Source organism: Miniopterus natalensis, chromosome 15 (genome assembly GCF_054644295.1).
Source record: "Miniopterus natalensis isolate mMinNat1 chromosome 15, mMinNat1.hap1, whole genome shotgun sequence".
In the NCBI taxonomy this organism is placed as follows: domain Eukaryota; kingdom Metazoa; phylum Chordata; class Mammalia; order Chiroptera; family Miniopteridae; genus Miniopterus; species Miniopterus natalensis.
The window spans coordinates 28,577,099-28,591,960 of record NC_142095.1 but is presented as its reverse complement, the minus strand read 5'-3'; the positions used below and the strand labels follow the sequence as shown (position 1 = coordinate 28,591,960).

The 14,862-nt window shown below is 47.2% G+C and overlaps 1 long non-coding RNA gene across 1 annotated transcript in view; it reads left to right on the top strand.

Moving 5' to 3' along the window:
- The window catches only part of LOC148091432 (uncharacterized), a 33,046-nt gene extending 20,353 nt beyond the window's left edge, over positions 1-12,693 (top strand). The window contains exon 3 of the long non-coding RNA XR_015715708.1: positions 11,165-12,693. This is a non-coding gene — a long non-coding RNA (uncharacterized LOC148091432). The remainder of the gene's footprint in view (positions 1-11,164) is intronic.
- Positions 12,694-14,862: the final 2,169 nt, after the last annotated feature.

Genomic DNA, 14,862 nt, shown 5'->3' with positions numbered 1-14,862 from the left:
AAGTGACCATCAGGTGCGCTGGCTCTGGTGCTTCCCAGGAGGTGCAAAGTCAGCCACTGCCTGTGCCCTGCTCAGGGCCACCCAGCATGCGCTACAAAACAATCTGCAGAAGGCTGCTACTTGTGTTGGGCTTGGAGGTGCCCCAAAGAGGCAAAGCTATGAACCAAGGTGGGCTGTTGCTAGTGCTGGGCCTGAGGCCACTTATTGAGAGGTACAGGAACACTGAGGCCAGCTGCTGCTTGTCTGAGGGATTTTAGGAAAGTCTGAAGCATGAGGCAAGAGAGGCCAGTTGTATGAAAAAGCCACTGGAAATGGCTTGGATGAGCCTGCAAGTAGGGCGTGGTGGGGTCACCAGGGTGGGGCAAAACACGTGAGCCAGGTTGAGGGAGATTCAGATATAGTGCCCCAACTGCTGGCTCTGTGGGGGGGAGGGCTCAGCAACGGAACTCTGGCCTCTGCCATCACTTCTGACTGGGAGAAAGCTGCCTCTCCAGCTCTCACCCTGATTCCAGAGAAGTGTCCCAGTTTCCTTTCAAGCTGCTGCCCTAGTGCTGGAGTTCAGAGGGAGTGAATCTGAGGAAGTGCATCCTCAGGCTCCTTAAGAGAAACTGCTGGTGCCAGCAGATTCTGTATCTCTCAGCCACAATCCTCACTATTTTTTACAGCTAAAGTTATGAGAACTTCTCCTCCTGGCACTGGAAACCTCCACAGCCAAGACATCCCTCCCAATTTTAAACCTCCACATGTGGATGTGGGACCAACTGTTCCATGCCCCTACCCCTCCTCCCAGTGTTGATGTGCTCCCTCTTTAATCCCCTAGTAGTAGGTCTTCAGTTCAACTAGATTTCAAGTGGTTCTAAATCATGGTTGTTCTGTATTTTGGTAATAATTTTGATGTGGTTGTGGGAGGCAGCAAATTCCAGATTTATCTACGCCACATTCTTGACCAGAACTTTAAGTCTTTCTTTGAAAAGAGATACGACTTTTTTCAGATTGGACTTTTTGGGAACAGGCAATTCTTGGATGCTGCAGAAATTGATATGGGTTAATAAGTGATTTGAGGTGAGTGTGGAATAGGAGAGCGGAAAACCCAATAAAAAAAAGTCATGAACATTAATGTAGCAACATTGCTTTACAAACATTTCTTCCCTCTCCTTACAGCACTTTGCATTAAGGAAATAAGAAGGAATATGCACGGAGTGTTACATACAAGAATGCTGATCATCGTGTGATTTATAACAGGGACTTTTTTGAGTAACCCACATATATTATGAAATAATTCAATTGAGAAATAAATTATAATAGCCACTTGATGGGATATTAGCAGCCATTAAAAATCATGTTTACAAAGATTTAATGACATTGGAAAATGTGACATATTCTTAATTGAAAATAACCGAGGTCAACTCTGCATAGAGTATGATTATACATGTATATGGAAAAAAAATTACAGAGAATACACCAAACTATTAACTGCAGGTATGTTATTCATGATTTTTATTTTCTCTACTTACTTGCATTTAAATTTTCTATATCGACAGCACCTTTTTTCAACTTTTTGATTGTGGCAAAATACATGTAATGTAAAGTTTGTCATTTAAACCATTTTTAAGTGTACAGTTCAGTGGTATTAAACACATTCACAATGTTGAGCAAACAATACCACCACCCATCCCCATAACTCTTTTCCTCTTGTGAAACAAACTCTATACCCATTAAACAATAACTGCTCATTCCCCCTCCCACCAACCCCTGCTTTCCATTCTACTTTCTGTTTCTGTGAATTTGACTACACTCGGTACCTCATACAAGTAAAATCATTACAGTGTTTGTCCTTTTGTGACTGACTTGTTTCACTTAGCATAATGTCCTCCAGGTTCATCCATGTGTAGCAGATGCCCCAATTTCCTTTCTTTTTAAGGCTGAATAATATTCCATTGTATGTAGAGACCACATTTTGGTTATCCATTCCTCTTTCAATGGACATTTGGGTTGCTTCCACGTCTTAACTACTGTAAATTATGCTGCTATAAACATGGGTATACAAATATCCCTTTAAAGAAATATCTCTTTATCAGAAAAAATATTTAAGAAGGGGAAAATCTGTTTTTCTTTAGCAGCCTCCAAGATAGAATCAAGAGTAATTAAATATACAATAAATGCACAATGACTAGGTAAATAGTGCTGTTTTAAAACTAAGTCTGTTCTTTGAAATGGAAATTAAAATGAGGGAAAATAAGAAGATAGTTTTATTATGGGACTTTTCAATCTTTGTATTATATTAATATTTTCATGCCTATATGTTATGTTTTAATAGTTTTTCTTACTGAACCTCAAAAAGGGATATAAAGCATGCACATCTCTCTGTGGAGTAAACAGAGCTTTACTACCCATTTTGTAATTTGAAACCGTAAAATTAAGGTGATTATGTCATAATGAGCTTATGTACAGAATAAAGTCAAAGACATGGTCTGATTGCTCATTAACCCCCTTTATGCTCATTCCCGGTCCGAATCAGAGAACAGCAGATTCACAGAAGGCTGGGGGAGGACCCTTCAAATTCACTCTGTCTAACTGCCCCACTCGTAGTGAGAGCCGCTGAGACTCAGAGGGGGAAGCGCTGGCGGCAACTGAAAGGGGCAAAGCTAAGACTGGCGCCTGCCCGTGTGCCTGCCAGCTCCTTCTCCCTACGCACATGGTCGGAAACCCTCCCATCCCCATTGGGATCATCCCACCCTCAGCTGGAGGTAAGGTTGTGAGGGCAGCTTTGGTGATATATGTGCCCCCAACCACTGAGTTCCAGTCAGGGTCCTTCCACAGTCCTAGAAGGGCCACCTAGACTCACCACCTTCCGTCTTGCTCTCATGCCTGCGCTGAATGTGGCTCTGGAGAAAGGTGGCATTCACGAACATCTTGTCACACTGATGGCACTACATAGAGAGGAAGCAGTGGAAAGTGCAGGATTAAATCACCTGACTGAGCCTGGGATTCTCTGTTTCAAAAATATATACACCCTTAGACACATATGCAACATTCACTCATTCACATACACCATAAACATATTTTCATGTGCATGCTTCTACACACAAATAAGCACACATTACACAATACACACTCTACAAACACACACACACACACACACACACACACACACTCGCAGGGTATAAACTGATCAGGCAGCCTCAGGTCCTCTGGCCATGAGCAGTGTCTCTAAAATCTGTTCCTAACCAGTGACTATGGTCCCACTGTGACCTCAGGGTCCAGAGGATAGTGCTGCCCAGGTGGGCCAGTGACTGGGCACCCACCCCTCCTACTCTCCTTGCCCCATTGATATTCCTCACCATGTGGTAGAACTGGCCACCTGTCTGCTGGAGCAGATTCTGCAAGGTGCTGATCATCTTTCGACGCTCATGGCTTTCCTTCCGCACACCCTTGAGCTCTTCAGCTTGGCGGCCCAGCTCCTGCTGACCACGCTCCTGCTGGTCCAGGCTGGCCTGCAGCCGTGCCTCTAGCTGGGCAATGCTGGTCCTCATACTGTTGTGGCAGTGAACCAGGTACTCAATTGACAGCTGCGCCAGGCGCAGTACCTTGAGCAGTGCCGGGTCCATAGGCTTCCCACAGTGGATGCATGCCTCTCTGTCCAAGTTGCAGAGGGTGATGCTAGTGATGTTCTCCTGCAGGGTGGCTACATCCAGCTCCCGTATCACACGGTCCACATCCACGGCACTGATGCGCCTCCAGTCCATGCTCTCATGGCGAGCCTGGAACTGGAAGGGAGGGACTGTATAGGCCCCAAAGACGGGACGATAGAATCCCTGAGCAGTGCCAATGGGTAACTCCATGGCTGGGGAAACCTTGGGCTGAGCACCAAACGAGGGTGCTGCCAAGGTCACGGAAGCAAGCAAAGGAGATGAGATAGGGTCTGGAAAATGAGAAGAGAGTCCACGTTAGGCAAGGTACATGGGCTGCATGTGCCGTACACCTGGCCAGCAGGAGCCTAAGTGGGGGAAGTGAGGGATCTGAACAGCAGCTGGAGGGTGAGTGCTATGCACTGATGTGGCCAGAGCCATGGAAAGCAAGAGTGTAGGTTTTATAGTCACCCAGCTGTGGGTTTAGATCCTCAGTCTTGGGCAAGTCCCTTCACATCTTTAAGCCTCTGAGTTGTACTGGGAATCATGGGGCTCACCTTGCAGGTTTGGAGTTAGAAATGAGGCAGGTGAAGCACCCAGCCTAGTGCCTGGCACATAGTAGGACCTCAGTGAATGACCCATGCCCAAGTCCACTGACACAGTTTTTTGTTGGGGAAAACTGTCAGTTGTATAAGTGGGTCCTTCTGCAACCTTACATTGGCCTCAGGATAAAGTCCAACAACTTGCCATGGGTGGCAGAGCCACCTGAGGTCCACCACTGCCCTCTTCTGCATCTCTCATTATAGGATCATGCCGGACAGGGGTAGGCTGCATTTCCCAGTTTTCCGGGCTGTAGGGTGTCACCACATGACTATGTTCTCTCCTGTGGGGTGTAAGTGAAATGATGCCCACCACCGTGGGGGTGGGAAGAAGGGGTGCTCAAGACAGGGCCGTGTCTCTGAGCTCAGACTGCACTCAGTACACAACGGTCTTTTGTCTCAAACCTAATGGTTTAGTGAAAGGATCTCCAGTTTTTTGTCAAAGACTCAGAGTCTACTCTCCACTTTCTTGGTAGACATAAAAATTTTCTTTCTCTTTTAAAAGTGATTTGACAAAACAACGGCAATTTTAACCCAATATTCCACTACTAAGAATTACAATTTATTCTACAGATAAACTCATACAAGTGTGCAAAGGTGCTTGTGCAAAAATTGTCATTTCAGTGCTGATGGTAATAGCAAAGTATAAGAAAAAGTACAAGAAAGCAAAGTACAAAGACAATAGAGGAATAAATTGTATCTCTATACAATGCAATACTATCAGCTATCGATGAGCCCGAGGCAGCTTTACATGTATTGTAGGCAGTAACATAGAAATATATACACACACATGTGAAAATATATGTGTACATACATGTATACACTTCTGATCCTGTTTAAATGATATATTTAATAACTTTCAAAAATAAGAGAAATGTATTTCTCACATATATATCTCTATATCTGCATATATAGAGATATATTATAAAAGATATATATATTGTATTAGAATGGCTGTCTGTGTGGGAGTAGGTAACTGGATGTGTGAAATAAGATTTAAATAAATGAATAGATGGATGGTCCATGGGTAGGAGATGGATAAATAGATAGGTAGGTAGATAAACAGATACATAGATAGATAGACAGGCCCTACACCTACCAACGATGCTATATGAATGATACATATTGTTATTCCTGTATAATCAAAATTGAATAAAATATATGAATGTATGACTCACTATATATAATTCCATTAGCATAGACTATTTCTAGAAAAATAGGCCAGCTGTTAGCAGTAGTTACCTCGGCATGAGAATGGCAGTTAGGGGATCTTTATTCCCACCTTCTACCATCGATACTATTCAGAATGTTTTGCATCACCATCTATTACTTTTATAATTATTAAGGAAAAATATACAATTTCTGTCCTTGAGGAACTTAGAATCTGGGGCAGTAAGAAGTACATATGACTCTACTTAAGCTCTTTCTAGATCAGGTTTTCAGGCTTTTAAGTGCAATAGAGAGAGAAGAGGAAGGTCGCTGACATCATGAAGGGGTCAGGCCTTGAGGAAACGGTAGTGGTGGGTTTGCAAAGAGGGGAAGCACCTCCAGGAAAGGGCCCGACCTCCCAAAGGCCCTGTGTTCATTTGGGAAAGGGGATGACAGGCTTGCCCCCCCCCCCGGGTGCTGTGGGAACTGAGGACAGGCAGAGGGACTACACTCACGACTAATACCAGCTGCAGTGCAGGGAGTGCCAGCCTCTGAGCCAGATGCCAAGTCCAAATACAAACCTACAGACTATTACTATTCCCATTTTACAGACTAGGACATTGATTTCTGGAGAGGTTAAGTGGCTTGCCCCAGGTAGAAAGGCAGAACTGAAGTGAGTTGGAGGTGCCTCTGGCTCCAAAACCTGTGTACTTTGAACCGCCCAACATGATTCTTGAAACTATCCTAAAAGGTTGCTTTGATGAGATCGTTCCTCATCCCTCAAACTCATTCATTCATTCGCTCACTCCCCCCGCCCCTGATTTATAGCATGCCTTCCTGGGCCAAGCCCTGGGCCAGGCTCCTGAGGGACAGTAACCACACACCTGCCCCCCACCCAGGAGCTCAGGGTCCGTCCGTGTTGCCACAGTAACGAGTCCCAACCCGAAGCCTGGTCTGGAAGCCTGTCCACACGATGCCACTGACAGACCTTCGCCACTTCGGCGCCCACGCTTCCCTTTCTCAGATACTCTTCCCCACCCAGACTCCAAAAGTAAGCCCCGTAGCCTCCAGCACGCCCACCGTGGCCCTGCGGAGAGCAGCACGGGGCTTATGATGATGATAGCAGCCACCATTGATTAAGGATCTATGTCTCAGGCAACGCGCCCGCGTTTACAAGAACTGTTTCTACCCCTCATACAGCCTTGCGTGTAGCTGTGATTCACCTCAACTCAAAATGGAAAAACTGAGGCTCAGAAAAGCTAAGGAACCTTCCCCAGATCACTGAGCTAGTAAGTAACGAAGCCAAGGTTCAAATCAAGTTCTGTCTGACTCCAAACCTTTTCAGTGATGCCAAACTGCCTCCCAATGGTGGTGGTGGCGATATGTAAGTTATTGCCCAGTATGGAAATTACAGTACCTGAGATTTCTAAACCAAACTGCAAGGAACGAACCTTTATAGCCAACCACAGTAGCGTCAACGCTCGAAGCCTCAAATTCTCCTCCAATTCTCCACAGACTCAACTGTCAACCTTGAGTCCAGTAGACAAAGTCCGTTGAGAATGTTCGTGGTTGCCTGGCAACCGCCTTGCCTGTGGGGGAGGGGATGGAACACCTGCTTTCTCCACTGACTCAGCAGCAGACTGCTCATCCCACATCTGGGAACAGGGACACAGGCAGGGAGGACTCACTGTCATTAGAAAGTGCACAGCTGTGTTAACCACCTCTAGAGGTTTAGATCAGGTCCCAGGAAAATGTCGCAATCCTAGACCAATGTCATGAATTGGTGGGACCCAAAGACTGATATTTATGCTAGCATTTCAATCTCACTTCCTTGTTCGAGATCGTTTCTACCTGGGACAATCCCACAGCCAAGGAAGGAAGCCCTTGTGCTGCACATTCCCAGGGACGGGGTGGGGTGTTCAGCACCTCATAAGGCACCCATCCCACGTGCAACAATTCCTGGAGGCTTCATGGTTCTTCTGAAACCCGCCCACCTGTACTCTGTCCAAGGCAACTCCTACAAAATTGACCAAACATTTAAATGCAACTGGGGCTGATTTTTTAATATAAATAGACAGCTAGACTACACAACCACCCCTGCTACCTTCCTGTCTCTTCTGCTTCCTCAAAAGGCAGCCAAATTGGTAGTTACAGACAGACACAGAGAAGAAGATTAGAGCTAGGGAATACAATATTCAATAATATCAAGAAAAATATGTGTGGGGCCAGGTGGTTGCTTGAAGCACCAGGAGTCTGCTCTGTAAAGAACTTGATTTTCTAAGCACTTTCCTGTACATCTGAAGCTAATACAGAATAACATTGACTGTAAACTGCATTTGAAAAATAAAAATAATTAATTAAAAGCAAAATAATGCAGCCTAAAGGAGCACATGGAGGGAACCAGGCTTCCAAGGTGGCAACAAGCCTGTCCTGGGAGTGCAGGTATGTTATTAGTGTTATTAGGGCTAATTCTTGTGGCTGCCAAGAGAACCTTCTCACAGTTTGCAAACAGGCTGTGCACAAACCATAGGCAAGGGAGCTCGAGACACCCAATGGAGATGAGAGTGACTGAGGAGTTCTGCTAGAGCACTGCTGTTACAGACCTTAGATGTCTTTGAGTCCATTGGTCCCCTGTGAAAGGGTTTCTCCTTTCCACTCTTTCTTGCCCTTCGAGGGAGCTGCTCCCACTCACAGAACCTTCAAACAGCGAGAGGCTAGGCGTGGGGTGTCTGGAGGCCATTCCGGGGCTCAGCTCCACAGCTCAGGGTCGGGACCCCCGTGGGGCATCTGGTTCTGCTAGTGTTTAACGTCCTGCCACACTTGGCCAGTCACTGGGACTGCAAGGATGCTCCCCACCCGCGCCCCCAGGCAGAATTCCTGGCTTAGTTTTCCCAAGAGGCCTGGCTCACTTAAGGGTCTCGGGGCCAGGAGAGCGGGCAGAGTTCCCAGAGGTACCAGCTCCACTAGTCCGCGTCTGTCCTACAGTTCCTTCAACTGCCCCCAACAGTCTCAGGCAGTTGCCAAGATCCTGGTGGCCCCCCGGGTCGGGGTTCCCAATACTTCACCAGCCTCGGGAACGCGGGGCTCTCGTGGGCGGGAACAGAGCCGCCTGGCCACATCAGTGCGGTCAACCTGCCAAGCCAGGGACAAGAGAACATTTCTGCCCCAGCAGCTGGAGGCCTAGGGTCTCCAAAGGATCTGCCGCCCCAGACAGACGCCCCAGCCCATCATAAAGGGGGGTGGGACCAGCTATTTCTAGATTTGATACTAAGGGAAGGGAGGGATTGCCTGGCTGACTCCTTTAGGAAAATCCAGGATCCATCTGAATGGCTCCCAGGCTTTGCTGAGAGGCAGCCCCTGGAGCCCAGGGAGGCTGTATGTCGTGCAGGGGTCGGCACCCACACTCACACCCACACCCACCCACAAACCCACATGCCAGCCCTAAACTACAGGGACCCTCCTGGTTTCTGAGCTGGCTCCAAGCTAATCTTTTGAGTGAATCTCAGCACTTGTCAGATGTCAACTACTCTCTCCCCAAATTACCTTAGAGAGTCAAGAAGAAAAGCTGTATGACCATTTTGGTGGAAAGGTGCCAAGAACAGGATAAGATTTGACATCCACTCATGATTTTAATGAAGCCCAAGGAAACTTTCTTCAGCTGATGATGTCTAGCGGAACATACAGCAACCATCATACTTAATAGGAAGCATTTAAAAGACCCCCAGTAAGACCAGGAAAAGGCTACGGATATGCGATGATCACTGTTACCATTCAACATCACGCCGCTAAGTCTAACCAAGGCAACGAAACAAGAGAAAAGATTGCCTACTATGAATTCAGAAAGGAAGAGGCAAAACATCACTGGTTGTAGAAAATATGATTGCCCACCTAAAAAACCCAAGATGATTTACTAAGAAGCTGACAGAACTAAAGAAAATTAACCATGAGAGCAAGCCGAAGGCTAGAATTAAATAACTTGCCAAGATCACACAGTTAGCAGAGCCATTTCCCTTACTTGGGTCCCCTGTCCCCTGTAGCAAGTCTCTCTCTGAAAACATTGGCTCTAACTCTAGCTAACTCCAGGAAACCAGAGATGTCACTTTTTCTGTGGTCAAGGGTTCCCATGCCATATGACTGTTTTAGAAAATACAAAACGAATGAATCAGAGCTTACCTCGAGCCTGGGACTTCCAGTCAACAGCTACCTGAGGTCTCGGAAACGACCACAAGCTTTTCCTGCTATACTTTCTGATAAATCACCACCTAATCTTCCAATTCAACAACTGGGGAAAGTAAATCATTGGCCGAAGATGAACACTAAAGGCAAGTTCTCAGGAAGCTCCTCCCTTTACTAAGTTCCCCAAACACAGAGACTTGGAGGTAATAAGGGGTTCGCACAATTTTTCAGGTGACTCACACATGAAATCCTACTTATTTCTGGGTTTGTCAGAGGGGCAATAGGGTGATGACATTGCTTGGAGAAACTGTATATGGCCTTGGACCCAAAAGATAGTGTGCCCGAGCAGTTTCGTTCCAATCAAAACTATGGGCAGACTTGGGAATGCTTCATCACTGACAACCCTGTAATTTGGTCCAAACTTTGCAAACACAAGGTCTGAGGAAAAGAACAGAAAATCCATCACCACGAATAAGCAATGGACAAGCCCAGCAGTCCAAGGTCCTGCTGATTTAGAACAAGAATTGATTCTCCAATTTCAGTTACAGTGGCTTCAAGGAGGACCCTTTGCACAGAGGTCCCTTCTCTTGAGGTAGAGCTTCCTCCAGGTCTCACAAGGCCAAGTTCATCACTCTCCACCCATGATTTGGCAATTGCCACATCTCCAAAGACAGTATCTTTCTCCTGGGGTCTGCTCCCGGGTGCTCCTGACGTAAGTATGTGGTAATCCTCTTGGGAGCCATCCTCACTGAGGGAGTCATCATTTTCAATTCAGAGCCTTCTCTTGGCCATGAACAGGAATCCACAGCTCCCCCTGGATGCTCTGGTGTGAACAGAGAGGTCCTCCCCTGAGCAGCCTTTGGATCCTGACATAGCAGGTTCTACATTAAGGGAGTTAAGATGTCCCACTTATCAATGGCTTCTTGTTTTCTCTGTGCCCGAGGCTCCCCAGGAACAGCTCTTTGGGAGTGGAATTTCTTCTCTGGAAGTCATCAATTTAGGGCTCAGGTACCTTGGTATCTTCTCAAAGTTCCCTGGCATTGAATGGATGGGTTGTATTTTACCTTTCAGAGGGGAGTTAAGAGGACAGCAGAGCTCTTGCTACTCACTCTGGGAGGACTAGAGGGCTCCATTTGCGGAGTGATACATGCCTAGTGCCTGCATTTCTGGTGGGTTATGTAGCGAGTGTCTTCCAACTCTCCGCACAATAATCAAAACCATTGAACAAGTGATCAAGGCAGAGATCAGTGAAGTAGTTGGGGGCCTTTGTCACAGGGGTGAAAGTGAGCATTAGTAGGACCTGTCTGACCAAGAACCTACTAGAGGGAATGATGGAAAGAGCACTAGTTTGGAGTCATGCCTCCGCTTGCCACAGGCTCTGGGCACCAGGACAAGTCCCCAAACTGCTCAGAGCCTCAGCTCTTTTGTACAGTGTGGGAAATAGGTGACATCACACTCACAGTGAGGGTGAGCGGCTCTGTAAACCCAAGAAGCTACTCTCATTTTTCACCAAGGAAAACAAGAGAAAATAGAACATAATTACTGTAGATGGTATTTGACTCCCTGATGACAAACATTAAGCTGTTGGTGTGTATGTTTTTGTTTTTTCAGATAGGTGAAGTATATTTCCCTTGGAACCCTTAAGAAGAAACCCTCAGCCCTGTGTTGGAGCTGAGATGTGCACAGAGGCCAGCTCTCAGGCACTGATACCCAGGGCCTTTTTGGGATCACAGCCTGATGTCCTTCCTGAGTCTTTCTGAAGAGGCCGCCTGTCATCTGAGCCACTCTGCCAGGAACTCCCCAGGCTCCTAGATCCATCCCTTCAGCCTTCCCTCTGGTGTGAACAGAACTGCTTTCCCTTCCTTCTGCTCCCCATTCTGCCTCATAGGGACAGTATCACACAGACTTTCTGTGTGTGTGGGAGCAGGTGCCACAGCAGCAGCTCCTATGCTGACTCCACAGATCCCCAGAGGCTCCCAGGATGGGCTTTGGAAACTTGGGGCCATAGGTTGTATTAGTCCCTTTACCATGGGTGCCATTGGTGCACCGCTCCTATGTATTACCTGCCCAAAAGAACGTCCCTGCTCTTTGACCCCCCATGACCTTAACTCTGTTCAAAATTCCTCCAGATGTCTTCACCACAATGGCAGCCCTTCTCCCACCAGCCAAGCAATGCCTAGGAATAGATTCTGAGTTGAGAAGTGCAGAGTTATTTATCTTCGAGCAATGGGTGGTTCTGAATATGCTGGTGAAAGCCACCTGTACATCCCGATGTTTTCTACTTTCCTAAAAGTTTCTGCCTCCTGTGAGAGAGCTCCTGCTTCCTCCATTATAATATAAGGCAGACTTGGTCAATGCAGTGACCTTGGGGCCTGGGCAGCTGCTACTGCCTGATGAGACCTAAGGACCTGTGCAGGGATATAGCCACAAGTAAACAAAGCTCATGACCAGGATGGGGAAAGACCTCTGAATCCACTGTACTCCTCTTTTTCCCATTCAATATTATTCCACTCTTCTTTTTATTTTAACAATACTGTTCTTCGGATGTTTGCAGATAGTCTGAAGAAAAGACAGTGCAGGGGGGAAAACCCCAACCAGAGCAGAGGTTTCCCCAACTCTCCAACCCTACGGATAACCTCTGATAAACTCAACTGGGAAAACTCCAATGTTTGGGCCTACACTCCCTCTCATATAAAGGACTCACTGTATCAAGAAGGAAAAGTTAAAGGAATTTTTAACACTAAATGTTTGTTGAACTGAATTACACGTCAAAGGGCACCTCTTGATTCTGTAGCTTCTTTGATTTACTGAACGAAGGAAATACTCAAGCCAACAATACTTGTCCTACTTATTTGGAGCCCTTGGAACCACAGTTCCGGTTTTTAACATATTTGTCAAGTAAGTGGGACTGATAAACATTTTAAAGCATTCAGCTATTAACAGGGCAAAACCAGTACAGAGAATGATGGCTGATCACCATCACCAGTTCCTGCCCTGGCGGGGTAGCTCAGATGGCTAGAGTGTCCTCCCGATACACCAAGGCTGTGGGTTTGATCCGGGTCAGGGCACATACAAGAATCAACCAATCGATGCATAAATTAAGTGAATCAAAAAAAAATCCATGCTTCTCTCTCCTTTTTCTCTAACTCTAAAATCAACAATTTAAAAAAAAATTCTAAAAAGGAACTGAAAAAAAAAGAAGCCAGTTCCTTTCCCCACTGTTCTGAAGCTGGAACAAACAGTGGAGACCTGGGTTCACATGAAGGAGCAGGGGCAGTTCACTGCGGAGTGAGGGATAATCCACAGCCTAGCACCTGGGAACCAGGTGAGACTAACAGAAGGACATTGACGAGTGACAGTATCAACAGTAAGTCCTGAAAACCATTTTCTTTCTTACTGACAATCAGTGAATTCATGCCAGCATAGAATCCCCTGGTCCGAATATGTTACACTCTGCTGCACGTCTAAGGGAGTCCCCCTGGCAGTCAAATGTTGGGCTGTATGAAATTCCACGTCTGGGGGCCGAGCATCGTCTGGGGCTTGGCAGAGGGGAGAGGCAGATGCATACCCAGAGGATTCATTCCTGTGGGGCTGCAGCAGTGGCAGGGGCGTCACTAGTCAACCAACTGAGCGGCAAGTAGCAGCTGCTGTCCTCAAGAACTAGCACCATATCAAGGGCTCAGCGTTGAGCTCTGTTCCTGCCAAAGGGGACATTCGGGGGCAGAGGAGCTAGAGCAGCCTTGGGAAGTGGGTGTCTATGCTGTTGGGCCATGTGGCCTCTCTCTTGCCACCACAGCCATTCCACCCACGTGCCCATCGTGCCAGTTCTGGGCTGGTGACCAAGCAGATCATCAGCAGTGCACCAATGCTCCTGTCGGCAAACAGGCACAAAAGATCTTTTCGGGTAATGGAAATACTCTAAATCTGCATTATGGGATGCTCGCACACAAAAGAGCCACCTGCTGTGGAAGGTCTGCATGTGGCGGTGTTTGGGGGGCACGGCCATGAGGTGCAGGTCGCCGCAGCTCAGCACAAGGTCTGTGGGCCCCGACCCGCTGCTCCGCCAGCGCCAGCGTCTCCTAGATCTTGTCCAGCTCCCTGTGGCAGCAGCCGGCCACAGCTCCCGCATCCTGAGGGCCCGAGGCGGGGAGCGCTGCCCGCAACCCCTCGAGCAGAGGATCCCAGCTCCATGAGCAGAGGCTGGGCTGAGGGCTCAGCTCCCGCCATCGTAAACGGAGCCGCCGCCTCTTGAGAGGCCTGCAGTCTAACTCACTTCCGGTCTCAAATCTCGCGAGAGACGTTCCCTCCCCCAGGATCCCAAAGAGCTTTCAGGGGGACGCGGGTCTCCAAGTCTCAGCAGGGGACGGATAAGAAAAGTCACAACCACTGGAGTCAAAAAAGAAGTCCTCAGAAATAGAGCTTTAGTTTGATAAAATTAAACCAAACTACGGAAGTGAGCAGGTGCGATTGGTAATACCCCAGGAGGAAGCTCTCACAGTGAAGATAAATGCCTGAAAGTCAATTAGAAATTCACCAAAAAAGATGTTTAAAGAAACAAAAAATAAAGGTACTTTAAAAATAAATGTAAAAACTCACTGAGTATTTAAAAATTATCCCCCTCAAGATTTCGGAATTACCAGGGTAGCTGTGTGTGTGTGTGTGTGTGTTTAAGGGGCCAGGGACTCTTCACTCTCTGGGCAGAGGGTCGTTGGCGCAACTGGACAGGACTCAGGAAAGCGCCGAGCGGGCAGAGCGTCCAGGAGGGGGCACCAGGCGCCCACTGAGCGGCCCAGAGGGACACAGCCAACAAGCAGAACACCTCTGACAAAACCCAGTCAAGAGAAGTAACCTAATCGGGACCACTCAGAGGACAGTTCGTCCTTCTCTGCTTGTTTTTATTTTTATTGAATTTATTGGGGTAACACTGGTTAACAAAATTGTATAAGTTCCAGGGTCTCAATTTTATACCACATCATCTGTACACAGTATTGTGTGCTCACCCCCTGAAGTCAAGTCTGGTCCATCACCGTTCATTCCCCTATGACCTTCTCCACCTCCCTCTCCCCTCCCGCCTCCGTCACCACCCTGTTTTCTGTGTCCATGAGTTTTTCTTTTTCTTTATTTTCAATCCCTCCACCCTCAACCCAGCCTCCCCAAACCTCCACAGCTCTCAGCCTGCCCTCTATCTAGAGTCAGTCACTCTTTTCATTGTTAGTGATTTTGTTCCTTAGATTTCACATATGAGTGAAATCGTAGGGTACTTGGAGAGAAGTAACCTAATCAAGATAACACGGAGGATAGTGACTCCA